General features: G+C 39.5%; 1 protein-coding gene across 3 annotated transcripts in view; it reads left to right on the top strand.

Annotated features, from left to right (window-relative positions):
* The window catches only part of SUPT3H (SPT3 homolog, SAGA and STAGA complex component), a 468,323-nt gene that overhangs the window by 372,679 nt on the left and 75,624 nt on the right, over positions 1–20,020 (top strand). The window lies entirely within an intron of this gene.

Below are 20,020 nucleotides of genomic sequence, written 5' to 3' on the forward strand. Positions count from 1 at the left end.
GAGAGCCCAACGAGCTACCGAGAGTATCTCACCCACATACCAAAGCCTAGTAAGCCACCCATGATGTATTCAATATGCCAAGAACAGTGACAACAAGTCTCCCAATTTGTTGTGAGACGTTACTGGTGCCCACTCAAACAAATCAAAGAACAGCGGGAGGACCGTGACAGTGTATATGTATATATACACTCATATATAGAGTTAATTTTCAAGAGGTGTCTCACAAGCACCAAAAATTTTTATTCTGTTTTTGTGCTTCACCCAGCAATGCTCAGGGATTACTCATGCTCTATACCTAGGGATTACTCCTGGCAGTCCTCGGGGTACTTATATGGGGTGCCATAGATCAAACCCAGATCAGCCACCTACAAGGCAAATGCCCTAACAGCTAAATTATCACTCTGTAACCCCAAATTTTTACTAATACTGTTCTGTGTAGATCCTATTTCATATTCTATAACCTTAGACATTTTGTTAAGGGCTTTGAATCAAATGACTTTGCAGTCATTTATAACAACAATTTTTAGTATTAGTAATAGCACTTGGAAGTTTCCAGTACAGCACCTAACACATGCAACGTGCTCCCAAAAGAATTTAGACAGGATTTTAGCATTATTGTCCTAGTAAAATTTAAAGATCTAGATCACAAGGATGCTTTCACCACAAGGAAAATTTTGCTCAAATTTTCCTTTAGAAAATTTGCAAAGCATGTCCATCATACCTTGGCATTGAGAATGGAGTGGGCTCCCCTGGTTTTCTTCACAACCGTCAGAAAATTCCCTCATGTTTCTGTGTCCCTTTCCACCTGTACGAAATGAATAAAATTAAATATATTTTCTTTATGGTTCACTTCAAAGTATCTTGAGATCCATGAATGCTGGACTCCTTTTTTCTGACCCCACATTTCTGCCCTTTTGTGGGCAAAACAGGCTATGGTGAGGACAACTTTACTTCCGGTAGTGGTGGCATTACTGACCACATATGGGAAGTGAGGCTTAGATGCAGAAAAATATGGTGAAAAATATGAAAAGCTACAGAACTTGTGGTCACAGAAAGTGACTGCCAAAGGCTTTTCCAGGAATGAGAGCTTAGAGAAGCTGGAAGTTGTGGACTAAAAGGAAAGAGTGATGTAGTATATTGCTGGTTTCGAACTGGAGAAGCAAGGAAGGGCCTTTAATAAAGGTTCTTCTACTGTTGCTTTCTCCGATTCTGAAACCTCTACCAGTGGAGAGTCACGGTCTTCTCTTAAGTATATTTTATACATGTAAATTTAATATTTCAAACATCTGGATGAGAGGATCCATATTTCAACAAAATTATTAGGGGGGGTGATACTTTTTGTGTGCCTAGTGTGGACTCTCCTCGTTCTCCTAGACCATAGTAAGGGAATCTTAAGTTACGGAAGACAAATGAGAATTCATACTGCTTCCAGAAAACCTCTTAAGAATTTACTTGTGAAACATCTTATATCCAAATTATTGTATCCGCACATAGTTTTATACTTTTTTCCAAGCTAATGTTTTTCTTTATTTCTCCTCAGTAGAAATAAAAATGCTTAATGTTATATGAACAGACGCTAAGGCCCTTCCTCATTTTTATTACAGTATTTCTCAGAATTTTAGAACTTTGTGACCAAGACTAAATCTGCAACTTAATCTTGAGATAGCATCTAAGTGCTCGTACTTCTCAGGGTTCAAGTGTAGAGAAAATATCTGGGCCCAATGTGATGTAAAGCATGCAAGGAGCATTGCAGATCCTATCCTTTATTTTTTTGACTTTCCCTGTTTTATCCTTTTGAATCAGATCTAAACTTGAACCCACCTTCTCCAAGATACTTCACATTTCACATCTGACCTGATGCTAATGAGAATCCTCTCAGTAGACTAAGAGGTCATGTTTTAAATCTCTTGGTAATTCCTTAAGCAAGTACTGTGCATTTTGTGTTTTAGAAGCTAAGCTTAAAAGATGGATGAATGGACTGGAGCAATAGCACAGCAGGTAGGCTGTTTGCCTTGCACGCAGCCGACCCGGGTTTGATTTCCAGCATCCCATATGGTCCCCCGAGCACCACCAGGAGTAATTACTGAGTGCATGAGCCAGGAGTAACCCCCATGCAATGCCAGGTGTGACCCAAAAAGCAAAAAAAAAAAAAAAACCTGTGTCTAATGACAGTATAAAGAGAAAATAACCTTTTAATGGATAAAATAAAATGTAAACTCTCTGATTAGTTCAGGGCCCCCAAAACTTATTGTGCCCAGTTATAATGGATGCATAACTTACCATTAAATAGTTTGTAAATAATAGCAGAATAGCAAAAAAGAATGTTTGCTTCTTTGTAACTATCAAGCAGTAATCAATGACTTAAGAGAACTCAAAGGCAAAATAATGACAAGGCTTACTTGTGAACAGTATCTTTTAAAATTAGTACATTCAGTGGATAGTTATATTAGATAAATATTGAAGAATGATTAGCCTATTGGAAAAAAGAAATCATCTCAGCTCCTGGCATCTTCTTGGAACTATAAATAGAGCTAACATCGCCTGTTGGACTGATTGATCTTTGCTCTCCACAACTTATTTGGCACTAAGGATTAAAGCTCCATTTACTCAACCAATATGAAGCAATTTTGTTATAGATTATAAGGAACCCAGTATTATTTTGAAGGGAAGACACTATTCATGCAGCATTCAGGGGTCCTAGGGTCCACTCCTGGTGGTACTGAGCCAGCTGGGCCAGTGGTTCAGTGCAGGAACCCGGGAATGCTGCTGAGATCTTAGGTCCCAGGAATTTCAGGATTATCCCAGCAGTGACTTCAGGAAGTGTCATTTCATTTCATTTTCATTTCATCATCCTGTTATTCGTCGATTGCCTCGAGCAGGCCCCAGTAACGTCTCTTTCATCCTAGCCCTGAGATTATATTCAAGGCTATTTAGGAGAATGAGACCCATCATTGTTACTGGTATTTGGCATATTTGGTACGCCACGGGGAGTTTGCCAGACTCTGCCCTGTGGGCAGGCTACATTCGATAGCCTGCAAGTTTGTCCAAAGTAGGAATGAGACAATAAGATGTCATAAAAAAAAGTTCTGATAAGATGTCGCGCAGCCGGGATCTGGATTTTATAGTCTCATGTTATAGAAATGATTATGTCATGTTATAGAAATGATTATTTGTGTCATGTTATAGAAATGATTATTTGTAATGATAATGAAATCAGATTTTATGCATATCACTGTATCACTGTCATCCTGTTGTTCATCGATTTCCTCAAGCAGGCACCAGTATCGTCTCCTTCATCCTAGCCCTAGATTTTAGGAAGTGCCACATTCGAGGCTCTTTCAGGGTCAGGAATGAGACCCATCATTGTTACTGGGTTTTGGCATATCAAATATGCCACGAGGAGTTTTCCAGACTCTGCTGTGTGGGCAGGATACTCTCGGAAGCCTGCAGGGTTCTCCAAGAGTAAGAGCTAGATAATAAGCATTCGGGGCCTCGTGCTTCCGGGAGCTGGATTTTATAGTCTCTGGGTCTTGGCTATTGATGGGATAACACAGCGCCAGGGGCAGTTGGTGGGAGTAACGCCTTCATACTGGAAGATGGGGCATCTGGGTGGAGGAGGCCTCATCCCGATCCGAGCAGGCTTGAAGATCTCAATCCCGGGTCCCACGTGCCTGGGTTCCTCTGCCCATTCCTTCATGAGTGAGGCTCATCCAAACGTGTGGAGAGTGGTCTTAAGCATGGCTGTGGCTAGTTCCGGAGTTCTTCAGCTTTCAGGGCTCTGCTCAGGGCCGGGAGGGAAACTCAACCCGCCCTCCTCCAAGGGGCCCTGGTGAGGACAGCCAGGTGTGGGGGCAGGAGACTCTGTTCGGATGAGCCTCACATATGAAGGAACCGGCAGAGGAACCCAGACATGTGAGACGCGGGGCTGAGATCTCCAAGGCTGCTCAGATCGGAACTGGGCCTCCTCCATCCAGATCTTTATGCATATGGTTATTTTATAAGCTAACAACAAAAGCTAAAGTTTGAAGTTAAGTAGTTGTTATTAGAATGACAACGATCACAAATATTAAACTATATCATGGTAGAGGTGGCAGTAAATTATCACCATCTAATCCATCAACTTTCGTCTGAAAAATTGAAGGCACCAAAAGTAGCCACTTGGAAAACGAAATGTGAAGAACCCCCTAAAATAGAATTATTTGGATATTAAGACATCTGTTTGTTAGATGATAATGTATTCTTATAGACATGACCTACTTCTTCTGATAAAAGTGCCTTTGTTAACAGTATGCGCCTGTACAGTTTCAGACACATTTTCATGATACATTTTTATGTATGGCCATCAATTAGGAAATGAGTCTAGACATCTTGTTTTCTAATTTGGAAGAACTGCTTTCTTCTTGGACAACAGCCTCACATGCTTCCATGATATATGTCAGGGTCTCACACAGACATTGAATTCTCACACAGGTTGCATTCTTAGTGAACTTGCCTCTCACCCCATTAAGAATAAATTCCCAACCTTTCTCTATATGCCTAAATAAGATCACCAGACGGCTACAGTTTGAAGATGGTTCTTTACATGTTTTCTCACTGGAGGAGAATTTATCTTTTCTTTTAGGTCAAAGAGATGCAGACATGGGGAGGGGAGTGAGGTGTGTCGGGGGGTTGTTTCTCTAGATCATAACAAAGATAAAATTCGACGAAGGAATATATCCAGATCAATTCTGTCAGCCTGGAAGGCTGTGATTTTTCTCTACTATGAGCTGATGGAAGTCAGACTTGGAAAGGAAAAAAGAAATCAACTTTCCCTTGTATAATACTCCATTTCATGAGGCCATTTTCTTTCTCCCGAGGGGTTTACATCTTCGCATTTTCCAGGGAAATTAGTTCACCTGGTAGGCAAGGATGAATATGGGTCATGAGTAATTCACATATTTTGTTAGAAATAAGTAGTTTTCCAATCAACTGAACAGTAATAGTTTTGAATGTTAGGTTATGCCCTGTTAGACACCCTCAGAAGAAAGAATGGGTAAAAGGGGTCCTTTATCAAACTTCATTGCCTGAGCTGAGAGCAGTATTCATTTTCTTCTCTATCAATCATCAACACCTGGAACAAAAAGGGAAACACAGCACTTAATTTCTCTCTTACAGGGAGAGAAACATGAACTGATTAAGTGTAATGTTAAACTTCAGCTCATTGAACAACATTGTTTTAGGAATTTGGAAACTAAAGGAAGCACAACTGTTGGGGTAATCGACAATTTTTAGCAGTGCCCTTTTTCTGCGGAATTACCAGGATAGCTGGGACCTGGACAAATACCCTGAAAAATGAAGGACTTTAGAGCCCTCATTGACACTCAGTACAGCGGTCCCAGGTTCGAGTGCTCTCTGCACCACCCCTTTTCCATTTTGGCTATTTTATGATTTCAGTTACAAGAAATATCTAAAATAGGCAAATTCACAGAAATAGAAAGCAGATCAAAAGTTTCCAGGTGAGAGTGGGAATCATTGCATGGTGGGTATAGTGTTATTGCTTAGACTGATGAAAAAAAATTGAAATTCAGGGTAGACTTCCTGACCAGTGAATTAGACTAGAATATCCTAAGACAGACCGCAAGATCTATACTTGATTAATTTTTGACAAAGGAACTGGGTACATGAAATGGAATAAGGATAACCTTTTTGACAAATGATTTTGGAGAAACTGGCTAACCACATGTAAAAAATAAGTAAAGCTTGACATATATCATGTATTACATAAAAGCCAGTTTCATCTGGATCAAGACCTTGGGATCAGACCAGAATCCATTGTGGAAAATACAGGTATAATACTCCAAGATTTGGAGCTCAGCATTGCTTTCGAAGATATGATTCCATTAGCAATGGCATCAGAAACAAAAATAAACAAATGTGACTACATAAAATTTTAAAGTTTCTGCATGACTAAAGAAACATGGGCGAAAACCAAAAGAATGCAACTGAGTGGAGAACAAATTTGTTCTCATCACATCAGATAAAGGTTTAATATTCAAGATGAAGTATGCACAAAGATCAACAACAAAAATATTCACAACGCTATCAAAAAATGAGGACATGAAATGAACAGATACTTCCTTCTCTGGAGAAGACAAATGGCTAACTGACATGAAAAGTGCTTATCATGACTTAATATCAGTGAACTCCAAATCAAGAGGCCAATGAGATCATATCATCACTAGTGAAAATGGGACAGGTTCAAAAAAAAATTGTGTGTGCGTTGGCAGGAATGTGATTAAAAAGGAACTCTCATCCACTGCTGGTAGGTATGTTGCCTGGTTTGACCCACCACTGTGGAAAATAGTATAGAGATTTCTCATGAAAGTAACAATGAGCTGCCTAGAACTGTTCAAATAGCCAAAATCTGGAAACAACCCAGGGGCCCTAGAACAGATGTCTGGTTAAAGAAACTTTGGTACATCTACACAATGGAATACTATGCAGCTATCAGGAGAGATGAAGTCATGAACTTTGCTTATAAATGGATAGACATGGAGAATATCATGCTAAGTGAAATGAGTCAGAAAGAGAGGGACAGACATCGAACGTCTGTACTCATTTGTGGAGTAGAAAACAACATAACATAAGGCTGACACTTAAGGATAGTAGGGACAGATAGATTGCTCCATAGCTGGAAGCCTGCCTCATGAGCAAAGAGGAGAAGGCAGCTGGAATAGAAAAGGAATCACTAAGAAAATGATGGCTCAAGGAATCGGTCGAGATGGGAGATGTGTGCAAAAAGTAAATAAAGGACCAAACAATGGCCTCTCAGTAGGTATATAGCAAAGCAGTGCCCAAAAGTAGAGAGAGAGTATGGGGGAAATTGTCTGCCATAGAGGCAGGGGGAGGGTGGGAAAGAGGGGGTATACCGGGGGTATTGGTGGTGGGGAATGTGCACTGGTGGAGGGATGGGTGTTTGATCATTGTGTGATTAGAACCCAAACATGAAAGTTGTAACTATCTCATGGTGATTCAATAAAATTGAAAAAAAAAAAAAGAATGAGCTGCCTATAACCCAGCAGTTCCAATTCTTGGTATCTACCTCCAGGACACAAAAAAACATTCATCTAAAAGAACAGTTGCCATCATTATTCATCGCAGCACTTAGCTAAGATATAGAACTATTGTAGGAGTCCAGTGACAGGTGAGTAGATAACAAAGGTGTGAAATTTATACGGTGGAATACTATGCAGCTGCAAGAAACAGTAATCCACGCTGATGGTAGAATTGGTGTTGAACATTAGATACCTGAAACTCAACTGTGAATTACTTTGTAAATCACAGTACCTTAATAGAGGGATTTTTTTAAATTGAAATTCAGTGATAGTTGTAGTGTATGAATAGAATTGGTACTGCTAAATTGTATTCTTTAAAACAGCCTGGGACTTGAGATACAGTACAATGGGTAAGGTCTTGCAAAAAATGTGAGAAAAAGCAAGCAAGAAGTGGGAAGAGTCAAGTTAACCTCATCAGCTCATTAACTTCGCTTTATGTTGTAATTCAAAATTCTAAATATATTTATAAATTAACACAGTCAACACAGTGGCACATGGTGACTGAAAATAAGTACTGATTTATAATACTCTTCAATTTGCTTAAATTTAAGTTTAGATGTGAAGTGCATAAATTATAATAGCTATTCTTTATAGGCACCTAGATAGGTATAAAACAAAATTGCAGACTTTTTGGTAAAAATATTTTATAAGACATCATTAAATTGTTTAAAAAAATTGGAATAATTTTTAACTTTATTTAAATAACTTAAAAGTTTCTCGAGGGCAGTACCATCATAATGGTATTAACACAGCTGGCATGTCAGATGTTTGGCAAAAATTGTAAAAGTATTATTTGTGCCTGAACAATGCATAGTGTTTTGAATATGTTGTTAGAAATTGAGGTCAAAATTCCCATTAGTGATGGAAACACTTTAATTTTCTTTGGAACAGTTTAAAGGTTAATATCTTCACAAATAAAGAATATCTTGATGAAGTAAATATCAAGTTTGGTCTTTAATCACAGTCAAGCATAAGGTGGTAATAGTAGCTAAAAAAAAAAAGTTTAAAGTTATTAAATTTTGGGAAGATATAAGATGAACCAAAAAGACTAAGAGCAACATGTATGTCTCAAATACAAAAAAAAAAGTGGGTCTTTAGAGAAAAATTAAACCATGTTTTAATTGTACTGGATAGTTACTTGGTGCGGACAATTGTACTGAAAAACAATTAGCAAAGTTTTATCTAACTAGAGGATATTATGCTGAGTGAAGTCAGAAACAAAGGGTTAAATACTGTCATGCCCAATCATTTTTGGGTTTGTTGGGGTTTTTTTGGATTTTGTGGCCACACCCAGAAGTGCTCAGTGCACAGGGGATCAAATGGGATGCCGGGAATCAAACCCTGGTCATCCACATGCAAGGCAAGCACTCTACGTGCTCTAGCACACTCTCCTTCCCACTCTTGAAGACAAGTCCATAGCCCTCTTGATCTATAGTATTTTACTATAAAATATATGTCCTGCTTAGTACTTCCAGAAGTGGTTAAGAAGTTTAAAGAACCTGATAATTGTGAACATCACAAGCAATAAAATTCTAAAGATGTAAAGTGTAATATAAGATATACTATCTTTATCTTCTTTATACTAACTTAGCATATGACAGAACTATAGCCTGAAGTGCCTACCTCCTAGGATTATGTGGATCAAAATCAAAGAACTTAGGATCCCCACTTTACAAAACAAAAAACTAAGGTGGGGGTGCCGGACTGATTAGGCAACCCTCAGTCTCATATAAAGATCAAATATATTAGAATATTCAGGAAATTCTTGAAAAGTATAATGCAGGGAAATTACTGATTAGCAATACTAGATATTAAACTTGATCACTTGACATCCCATTACTCATCGATTTGCTCGAGTGGGCACCAGTAATGTCTCCATTCATCCCTGTTGCATGCTAGTGTAGCCCAATGGCACCTGCTTGTTCTAGGAATACGAACAGCCTCAAACCGATCGTTCAGGATCTTGACGAAGAAGTCTGACCATCTCATAGGTGGGCGGCAATGCGATCTTTTGATGTCCCGAGGAATCCAGTCAGTAATGGGTCTAGTCCAGCAATTGTCTCCAAATCTCATTACATGTCCAGCCCACCTGATTTTCAACACCTTGGCAAACAAGACAGCGTTCCTGATTCTTGATCATCGATGGAGGTCAGAACTCCGGATTCTTTCTCTCATTTGAGTGAAGCGTGATACTCCAAGCATAGCCCTTTCGATAACTCTTTGGGAGACCTAAATAGTGTTCTCATCCTATTTTCGTAGGGCCCAGGTTTCTGAGGCGTATGTTAATGCAGGAAGAACAGTGGAATCGAAGAGATGTGCCCAGAACCAGAGGTTCTTCGTCCTCATAGTTATTTCTTTGACGCTCTTGAAGGCATTCCAAGCCACTCTCTTCCTCCCGCACACCTTGGGTATGAGATCATTCGTCATGTTGACTTCTCGACCTAGGTACCTAGGTACATAACTGTTGATTTGGAGATGTTCATCCCGTTGAGAGTGAATGAAACGTCAGGAACAAGATCATTTCTCATAAACATTGTCTTCGTGAGAGTCAGTTGTATTATGACCTTTCCACACTCACAGTCGAAGTCGGCCAGCATTTGTGCCTCTTGGCTAATGTTTAGTGTTATTAGAATGATATCATCAGCAAAACGGAGGTGGTATAGTTACCGACCGTCTATCTTCACTCCCATTCCTTCCCATTCCACTCGTCACATGACGTTTTCGAGGGTGGCACTGAAGAGTTCCGGTGAAATGGTATCACCCTGCTGAACCCCTCTCTTGCCGTCAATGATCACCTCCCTGTAGAATTGTGAGATCCTGGTAGTGAATCTGCAATATAGCTCATGGAGGATCCTGATGTACTGAGTTTGAATGCCCTGTTTGGCTAGAGCTTCGATGACCACTTCAGTCTCAACAGAATCAAAGGCCTTTAAATCAATGAACGTTAGACAGAGCGGCATCTTGAACTCCCAAGAAACCTCAGTGAGCTTGGTTATCATGTGGATATGTGCTGAATCTTTTTCGGAAACAGGCTTGCTCGCAAGATTGTCTTTCATCTAGTGTTATGCCAGTCCTATTCAGGATGACTCGAGTGAACAGCTTGTAGATGACAGACAATGGGCAGATCGGGCAATAGTTGCCAATGTCGTGAATGTCTCTCTTGTACAGTAGTACAGTCCTGTTGGTTTTCCATTGGAATGGAACCTTGCATTCAGACAGGTAGCGTGTGAAGAGCCGAGCCAGTGTATTGATGAGTACTGACGGCAGGTTCTTCAGGTGTTCGGGTCTTACCTTGTCTGGGTCTGGTGCTGTTTGCTTCTTTACCAATGAAATAGCGTGTCAGATTTCGGAAGGGAGAACATTGGAAACGACATATCCGTCCTGTGGAATTTGGTATGTGGGCAGGTGGACATGGCTATCGAAGAGATCCGAGTAGAAGTCATGAATAATCTTCTCCATTGCCCTTCTGGAAGATGTGATAGATCCATCAGAACGTCAGAGGGCAGTCATCTTGGTCTTGTGGTTGGCGAAGGACAGGCGGGCATTGTGAATGCTTTTCCCAGCTTCTGCCACATCTGCCAGCACTACTGCTCTTCTCTCTTTGAGGTCTTTCTTTATCGCTTTCCCGCACTGCTTTGCGAGCTCGGACATTCACTTACAGTTGCCTGAGGCTTGTGCCATGCCATGTTGGTGAATGAGCTTGAGAGTCTTTGAAGACAGGCATCTTTTTGTGGCCATCTCTTTCTCAGTGTTCCTCGCACAATCATGGAGGTGCTGAATCAGTCAATCGTATTCCTCATCAATGTTGTCAATGATGGCATCTTCCCATGTTGCCACAATAGTGCCAAAGAGCTCCCAGTTGGTGGTCATTCTGGGAGTTCTCTTCTTAAACTTTGCAGCCCTTTCCCCCCACTTCGTGAAATAGAATTTTTGCATGAAGAAGACAGTGGTCCGATCCCGTTTGGAATTTTGGGACAACAGCAACATCGGTCAGGCAAAACTGTCGACTGAATATGATGTGGTCAATTTTGTTGTGGAATCATCCACCGGAGTCTCCCATATCCAGTGTTTAGATTCGGCCTTCTGGAATTGTGAGTTACCATGCATGGTCTTGGTTGACATGATGAACTCAGACAGTCTCTCACCCTGTTCGTTCCATTCTAGGCCATGGGTTCCGATGTGTAGTTCTTCAGCTGATCTTCTCGGTCCTATCTTGGCATTAAAATCACTGACAATGATCTTGTAGAAGGTATGGTCTTCTTTATAGAACTTCTCCAGCTCCATGTAGAACTTCTCAATTTTTCCTTTATCATAATTGGATGTTGGTGTGTAGACAACAAAGGTAGAAACTGCCAGCAGTGAGCCACCCACATCTATTCAAGTGTAATCGTCCAATTCGGGCTGTTAGGCTTTCGAATGAACCAATGTTTATGGTCAAGTTTGTGTTGACAAGGACACTGACACCACCGACACGTCTTTTGTCACATGTTCCAAGGAACAGTTCTCCAGAGTCGAAAAGAGCATGATGTGATTGATGCCTTCTCTCGGTTAGACCAATGATGTCATACTTGATCTTTTGCGCTTGCACCATCAGGTCCTTGATGGATGAATCCAATGCCAGCGTACATGCATTGAAAGTAACAAGTAAAAGTAAGTAAAGGCCCTCCCGTTGATCGTCGATTTGCTCGAGCGGGCCCAGTAACGTCTCCATTGGAGACTTTGTTGTTACTGTGTCTGGCATATCGAATACTCTCGGTAGCTTGCTGGGCTCTCCGAGAGGGGCGGAGGAATCGAACTCTGGTCGGCCATGTTGGCCACTTGTAAGGCAAACGCCCTACCGCTCTCTATCTCAGACAGTCATTTTTGTCCTTCTTTGTTTTTGCAGCCTAATTCGGTCCTGAGATTTTATCAGCCTCTCCTTCCTCATCCTTCTTAACCCTGCCGTATTGGTGTCTTTTTCAGGGCCAGGGGAATGAGACCCATTGTATTTACTGTTTTGGCATATTGCATACACTACGGATAGCTTGCCAGGCTCTGCCGTGCGGGCGGAATACTCTCAGTAGCTTGCCGGGCTCTCCAAGAGGCTTTTAGGGAAGCCTCAAATCACCCTTACAGGTGTTCCATGGTTCAAATCATATTTGAACCCCATCAAATATGGTGTGTTAATCTTATATTAAATGTTTTATGATGTGTCGCACAGCCACTTTGTGGCCGTGCAGTCTGGAAAGCGTCCTGGAGCATGGTGGTGGAGGGGCAGTGGAGGTAGTGGAGGTAATGGAGGTCTGCCGGGCTTCTGAGAACAGGCAGAGGATCTCTGCCCCCAGGTCCGTTGAGCCTGGAGTCCAAGGTCACAGAATTCCGCTTCCCTGGTTCTGTGGGGCTTCACTTGTGTGTAAGTCTCAGCCTGAGTGTCCAGAAAGCATCCTGGAGCATCTAGATATTAAAACATATTGCAAATCAATAATTCAAAGCTTGATGTTGGTAAGGTAAGGTAAAGGTAAAGGCCCTCCCGTTGATCGTCGATTTGCTCGAGCGGGCCCAGTAACGTCTCCATTGGAGACTTTGTTGTTACTGTGTTTGGCATATCGAATACTCTCGGTAGCTTGCCGGGCTCTCCGAGAGGGGCGGAGGAATCGAACTCTGGTTGGCCATGTTGGCCGCTTGTAAGGCGAACGCCCTACCCGCTGTGCCTATAAAATAAATAATAGGATAAATAGACTACAAAGACCAGAAATATTCTTGAATATGGTTGATATAGTCAACATATGATAAAATATTTTTAAGATGATTTCCAAAATATATTGGTACCCGAAACAATGAAACTCAGATATGAAGTATCATAATATATTGTTATTATATATGGAAGAAGATTCAAGGAGAATATCTGTGTATCTATACATGTCTACTTGTATCTATATGTTAATATGCAAAGAACTTTCTGGAAGGACAGGTGAAACTTGTAAAAACAGTTGTCATTCAGATGAGTTCAGGAGTGAGAGAATAGCTTATTACTTATTTAAAATACCCTTCACCTACTTTTGATTTCTTTACCCAGTTTTATGAATTACTTATTTTTAAAATACTTTGAATCAGATAGTTAAGGCAGAATCAGCAGGATGTTCCATAGGCCAGATAACTTTATGATCTTTAAATTTTTTAAATCAGGATGTTTGTATACTGATTTAAAATTTTTTGTATATTTAAACTATAAGGAGGTATATAAGCGTACTTTTCTGCAATTCTCTTCATTGTCTGTGGCATAAAGTTGGCTTGTAGTAAGATTTTCTGGAGTATGAAAGTACCTTGCAATGGAATGAGTTCTAATTTAGTAAATGGAATTGCGTAGTTGGCAGTTCTCTTAAATACTTCCCCATAGATCCAGTGTGAAATATCAGACTTTTGGCAGCCAGGCAAGTTCCATGAATTCATGTGCAGCATTTCTTCTCTGTTTAAGTTTGAGGTCCAATGCCTAATGCCTAGCTTTTAAGATATTATCTGAAAATCTTGTGACATCATCGCACCCTCTGGACTCATGAAGTGTTGTTAAAATTTCTTCCTCTGAAAATGTAATACAGTGGTTTGTTGTCAGCAGAAAGGCTTGTTTCTTGCTGCTTTTTCACGTTCTCCTTGTTTTTGGTGATCTAATGTTTCTTCACTGTTTCAGAATCAGAACCGTAACAGCAGACTGTCTGTCTGTCTTTGTCTGTCTGTCTGTCTGTCTCTGTCTGTCTGTCTGTCTCTCTCTCTCTCTCTTTCTCTCTCTCTCTCTCTGGGAAAATACAGATAAACATTTATTAGTACTAATTTTATTAAATCTGGGATTCTGCAAGCTTACATAGTCAGCATCTCTCTGAATGGAGATAGCCGTACTGTATATATAAGATCACCTCGAAAAATATCCATTTCCAATACAAGATTGTAACAAACATTACAGTAACACTTAAAACTAAATAGAAATCAGAATGGTATGACTTAACTGCTGGCCTCTTGAGCAGCTGTGATCATTCATAATATTATAGTCTGTAATAACTGGTGGAATGATGGTGGTTTATGAATTATAAGAAAATTACAGTAAGCTGTTTTATGATCTCAAAAGTTGGCAACAGTATTATCTTAATTTTATCTGTTGTCTCTGTTATACCTGTAACTACGGATGTAGATCTTAAAACAGTGATCGTTTATTATCTGATGATGTCTGTAAGCTAAGAATTTTGCATCAGTTTTGGCTGGACAGCTCTGGCTTGTGGTTTCTCATGAGCTTGCAGTCAGATGTATGCAGTGGCTAACAATGGCTGGCTGTTGACTATTCTCCACAGTAGCACCTCTGTTCTCCCTATTATTGCTCAGATGTTCTCATTGCATGTAGCTGGCATATTCTAAAGCAGGCAATCCAAGAGATAAAGAGGGCAACTTTTGTGTTGTCTGTGACCTGTCCTCAAAGGTTAATTTGACCCACTCTGATTCACCATGGCAGAGAACAAGAATATGAGTACCAGAAAGCAAGAATTCATCAGGTACCAATTTATTTATTTTTTAAATTTCTTTTTGAATCACTGTGAGATAGACCATTACAAAGCTATTCGTGATTGGATTTCAGTCATACAGTATTCCAACAATCATCCCTCCACCAGTGTACATTTCCCAGCACCATTGTCTCCAGGTTCCCTTCCATCAACCACAACCAGATGCCTGCATTTATGGCAGGCACTTTCCCTCCCCTTCCTCCCCCTCCCCCCTTTTGGCCATTGTGGTTTGCAGTATTGATACTGAAAGGTTACCAAGAATATCTCTTACCTACATTTAACCCTCAGATCTTGTCCAGCGTGATCATTCCCAGCTATTATTGTCATACTGGTCTCTTCTCTATCTTACCTGCCCTTACACACACATAAACACAAACACACACACACTTTTGGTTAGTTCCAACCATTGATCAGTCATCCTAACCCCTATTTTTCCTGACCATGGATATTATTCTTCATATGTAGGATGACTATATCTGTTATCCTATATCTGTTTATCCTGTATCTCTTCATCCTATATCTGTTCCTTTCCTTATGATTCATTTCACTCAGCATGATACTCTCCATGTCCATCCATTCATAAGCAAATTTCATGACTTCATTTTTTCCTGACAGCTGCAGAGTATTCTATTGTGTAGATGTGCCATAGTTTCTTTATCCATTTGTCTGTTCCTGGGCACTCAGGTTGTTTCCAGAATCTGGCTATGGTGAATAGTGTTGCAGTGAACAAAGGAGTGCAGATGGTGTTTCTGCTCTGTGGTTTTGGGTCCCCAGGTTATATTCTCATGAGTGGTATTGCTGGGTCAAATGGGAGCATAATTTCTAGTTTTTGAGAAATGTCCATATTGTTTTCCAAAAAGGCTGGACCAGTCAGCATTCCCACCAACAGTGAAGAAGAGTCCCTTTCTTCCCACATCCACACCACACTGGTTGCTTTTGTTCTTTTGGATGTGAATCAGGCACCATTTTAGAAGCAGTTCACCACTGCAGCTCAAGCTGGAGATAGTCTTTTGGAAAAGAACACTTGGGACTTGACTTGAAAATAAATTTTTTTTAAAGTGTGGTTCCAAGTTAGGAGCCTCTTCTCTTCTCTATAAAACACAAATTAAGCTATATTAATCCAGTGACTGGTGATTTTGAGTAGGAAATTTTTATTGAATAAAGGACCTCAGCCAAGAGCTGCTAAACTTAGTTCATTTTTCTCCCACTAAATCTTAAGTGAACCTTTTTCTAATGTTAGATTTCTGTAGAGTAACTAATGGACTACAGGGTAATTCAGCTATTGTCTTTTAAGATCCATTTTGTCAAATAAACTTGAGATTCTGCTGAAAGAGTTGAGGTTAATCTTCTTTCAAAAAGTAGTGAAAGGCCACTTGGAAGAGAGAATGCTTGCATTCTGCATGTCTAATCCTAAACCCACATTAACTAATCTGACTGGCCTTCATTTTATCCTTTTTAGTAGGACCTTCGACTTGGTCAGCAGAACTTAGACTTAGAATCTTGACTCCCCAAAAGACTGCATTGTATAAATCTCATGGTCAGTGATTCTGTGATTTTAAAATGGAGTATCATTTTAAAGCACACACCTTAAGGTAAATGTAGCTTTAAACAAGATAATGTGCATAGGATGCTTTGGCACAGTGCTCTGAAGAGAATCAGAATGAGATGAATAAGATGGTACAATCGCCATCCATTATTGTATCATCATAGTCATTGTTAAGCAGTTGTCCTTGAACTTCCTAGCCATACTATATCCTGACTTGGTGGTATTCTCTGTTTTCCAACCTAATTTTTAAGATGTGTGTTAGACTGTTTTCCACATGTCTATCCATGAGGAACTTTACTCAGAGAATTGAAATAACATAAAAATTGCTTCACAAGAACCGAAGCAGAAAGAGTTGATCTTAAAGGGTTGTCAGAATAAGAAACAAGAGACTCAGTACCTTCACTGCATCGACTATTTCATGAACCTTATAGGTAAAATTTAGAACTAAATGATCTCAGAGATCCCTTTCATTACAAATCATCATGTTGTGTGTGTTGGGGGGGAGAGGGGGGTGCACGTGCACATGTGTATGTGTGTTTGCCACACCCAGCAGTGTTCAGGGCTTACTCCTGGCTCTGTACTCAGGTATTTCTTCTGGAGGAGCTAAGGAGACCATATGGAATAGTCGGGATCAAACCCAGTCAGCCGCATGCAAGGCAAATGCCCATCCCATGGAACTATTTCTCCAGTCTCCCATTACTAATCATCTTTGTGTTTGATATTACAACTCATTGAAATGAGTGTTATCTTTGGGTCAGTTACCCTCTTGGTCACTCAGTTTTCTTTGTGAGTCAAAAATGTGACTTAACAACGGTGCCTTCTTGGTTATTCAGTGTAAAATGAGTTGAAATAAGTAAGCAACCCAGAGTTGGTGATAACAAAGATGATTTTGCAGATGAGAAATCAATGTTTCATTGAAGTTAATTATCTTTTGGAGGTTCTAGAAGTAGAACTGGGTCTTGAGCTTGAGTCTTCCTCCATCAAACCATTTTATACTACATATTTCTAGCCTTGTTAATTTTGAAACATATCATTGACTACTACAGCATTTCAACAGGTGGACCCCAAATCACATTCCACTCAGGTGAATTTACCGGAAAAATGGAAAGAACAAGAAGACAAAAGGTGTTATTTGCCCTTAGTGTTCTGAATGTCCAATGGAAGGAGTTGATGCCTCCTTTAAAACTAAGAAGCTCCACCAAAACATTAGCCTTAGGAAGATTGGTCAGATAGAATTCTGCTTAACTTTTGAAGGTCCCATTATGGCTGTGTGTTCTACTGATAATTCCCTAAAGGAAATAAGTCAGTCATTTCACATTTCTGTTCACTTTTCTCACTTATTTGGATATAGAAAATGTGATCATTTTACACCATTAAAGCCATAAATAATGGTTTGAAGTAGATTGTTTCCTCTAATTTTGTTGCTGCTTTTGGTGAAGACAAAAAGTACAGTTTTTGTGTCTGCAGTATCCTCAGTGCTTCAGACTGAACCATAGCTTCCAATAATGCAAATATTGATTTGGTCATGTCACAAGTGTAACCAGAAAATAGACTGTTTTTATTGTTTTATCTTATTTTGTTTTCAAATATAACCTGAGCATTATTTATCAGATGTTGAGTCTTTCAAAATAAAATGCCCTTGAATATGTCTACAGTTCTAAACAGTTCTGTCTTTTCTCAAAATATTTTTGAAATTACTCTCTAGAAATTATCTCCATAACTTGCAGCACTTTCTTTGTGGACTTTGTGATAACAAATAAATAAATCACATTACTGTATTTCCATACTATACTGTCACTGTCCTCCTGTTGTTCATCAATTTTATCGAGCTGGCCCAGTAACGTCTCTATCATGAGACTTTGTTGTTACTGTGACTGGCATATCGAATACGTCACGGGTAGCTTGCCAGGCTCTGCCGTGCGGGCGAGATACTCTCGGTAGCTTGCCGGGCTCTCTGAGAGGGGCAGAGGAATCGAACTTGGGTCGGCCATGTTGGCTGCTTGCAAGGCAAGCGCCCTACCTGCTGTGCTATTGCTCCAGCTCACGGCCATACCACCCTGAACGCGCCCGATCTCGTCTGATCTCCATACTATATAATTGTAAATTAAAACTACTGACATAAATATTAAGTTATGGAATTAACTATTTGTGGCTTCCTTAAGGAGCTATGTATAATAAGCTAAATGGATGTAGAAAATTTAAAAAATATTAAAACAGTAAATACCAATTTGTAATAATAAATTATTACAATTTCTAGGTATTATTGGCACATTTTCATTCTATCAACATCACTAAGAGTCAGTTTATCTTCTGACATTCTGAGTTTACCTAGTGGAAAATGAAATTAAAGGGTTCTGTTAGCATTTTAAACAAACAAATGTTCAGTTATTTTTCAGTTTTTACATTTTATATGCTTTTTAAATGTTACAAAATATTATTTTACTGCTTTATAAAATTCCAAAACTTGCTAACCTGGTGTTCTTAGCGTGTTTATGAGAATATTTTGTCAAAATGGATATTTTGAGTGTTAAAAGGATGTAGTGCTATGCTAAATTAGCTCACAAATGATTGACTTGGAAAGTAGTTTAGCTATTTTTCTAGGCCATCTTTCTGTGTCATCGTGGGTAACTTTTCAGAAGTAACATGCTTTGTGTGGATGTATGTTATCTTTAAGTACACAATCCTCCTTTATAGACGCATGATTAAGTTAATATTTGTCTAAATTTAAGTGTTGGGTTTTATGTGTGTTTGTACTTTGCTTTTTGTTTACTCACATATATTTTGCGTTTGATTAGAAGACTTCTCTTTAAGTTTTATTCTGTATTGGAAAATTATTTGGTGATAAAAATTAAGTGTGGAAAGGAAAAGAAGAGTCAGAAAACTGGAGTGGAATCCCTGAAAAAAGGACTTGAACAGAAGGAAAGAAATTAGGTTTTAGAATGCTAATACGTAAAGGGATTGGTGTAGTGAAACTTGCATGATGTGGTCGAAGGAACACAAGCCAAGAGACTTGGGTTTAAAAACATCCTTGACTGCCACTAATCTCTCTGAAGAGCCACAGACAAATCTCTTGACCTCTGTGAGCTTCTGTTTCCTCATCCATAAAATGAGAGTTTTGATGACATTTTGACAACATGGTTGTTAAAGCTTCTTAGAGTTATAAAATTCCGTCATTCTAATCCTGAATGTACTGATTCATCATCATCAACTCTTCTTTTCCCTGTTTTATTTGCCTACGCATTACCTAAATATCCACAAGTGTTTAGCTTCTAGACTTCATATTAGTCATCTCTGGCTGCCACTAATAAAAATACCATAGATTTGGTAACCTAAACTGCAGGTACTTATTTTCTCATAGTTCTCGAGGCTGGGAAATAAAAATAAAGATCAAGGCACTAGCTGGTTGGAGTTTTAGTGAAAGCTCTCTCCCTAGATTGCAAATGGCTCTTTTCTTGTGCGCTCCTCAAGTGATGTTTCTTCCATATGTAAAGCATGGAGCGCATGCAAGAGGTCTTCTTCATCTTCATCTATAAAGTCACTAAACCCTATATCATGACCTCACCCTATGATCTCATTTAACCTTTGTGACCTTATACTACAAGCTCTATCTTCAAGGGCAGTCAAGATTAGAAGTTGGGTCTTCAACATGTGAATTCAGTGAGGGAGAAGGGCAGATGGGAGGCGTGATCTATCAGCAGTTCTCCTGCTAGATGTATTGTACTCAACATCCTCTCTTGATTCCACGTAGTTTGTATTCACTAGTCATTTTTTGAGTCTGAGGAAAAGGTTAACATTTCATAAACTTCCGAAACCAGTCACAGAAATAAATATGCCGTAACAAAGATATACAAGAAACA

This window comes from Sorex fumeus, unplaced genomic scaffold (assembly GCF_029834395.1).
Source record: "Sorex fumeus unplaced genomic scaffold, SorFum_2.1 ptg000061l, whole genome shotgun sequence".
In the NCBI taxonomy this organism is placed as follows: Eukaryota; Metazoa; Chordata; class Mammalia; order Eulipotyphla; family Soricidae; genus Sorex; species Sorex fumeus.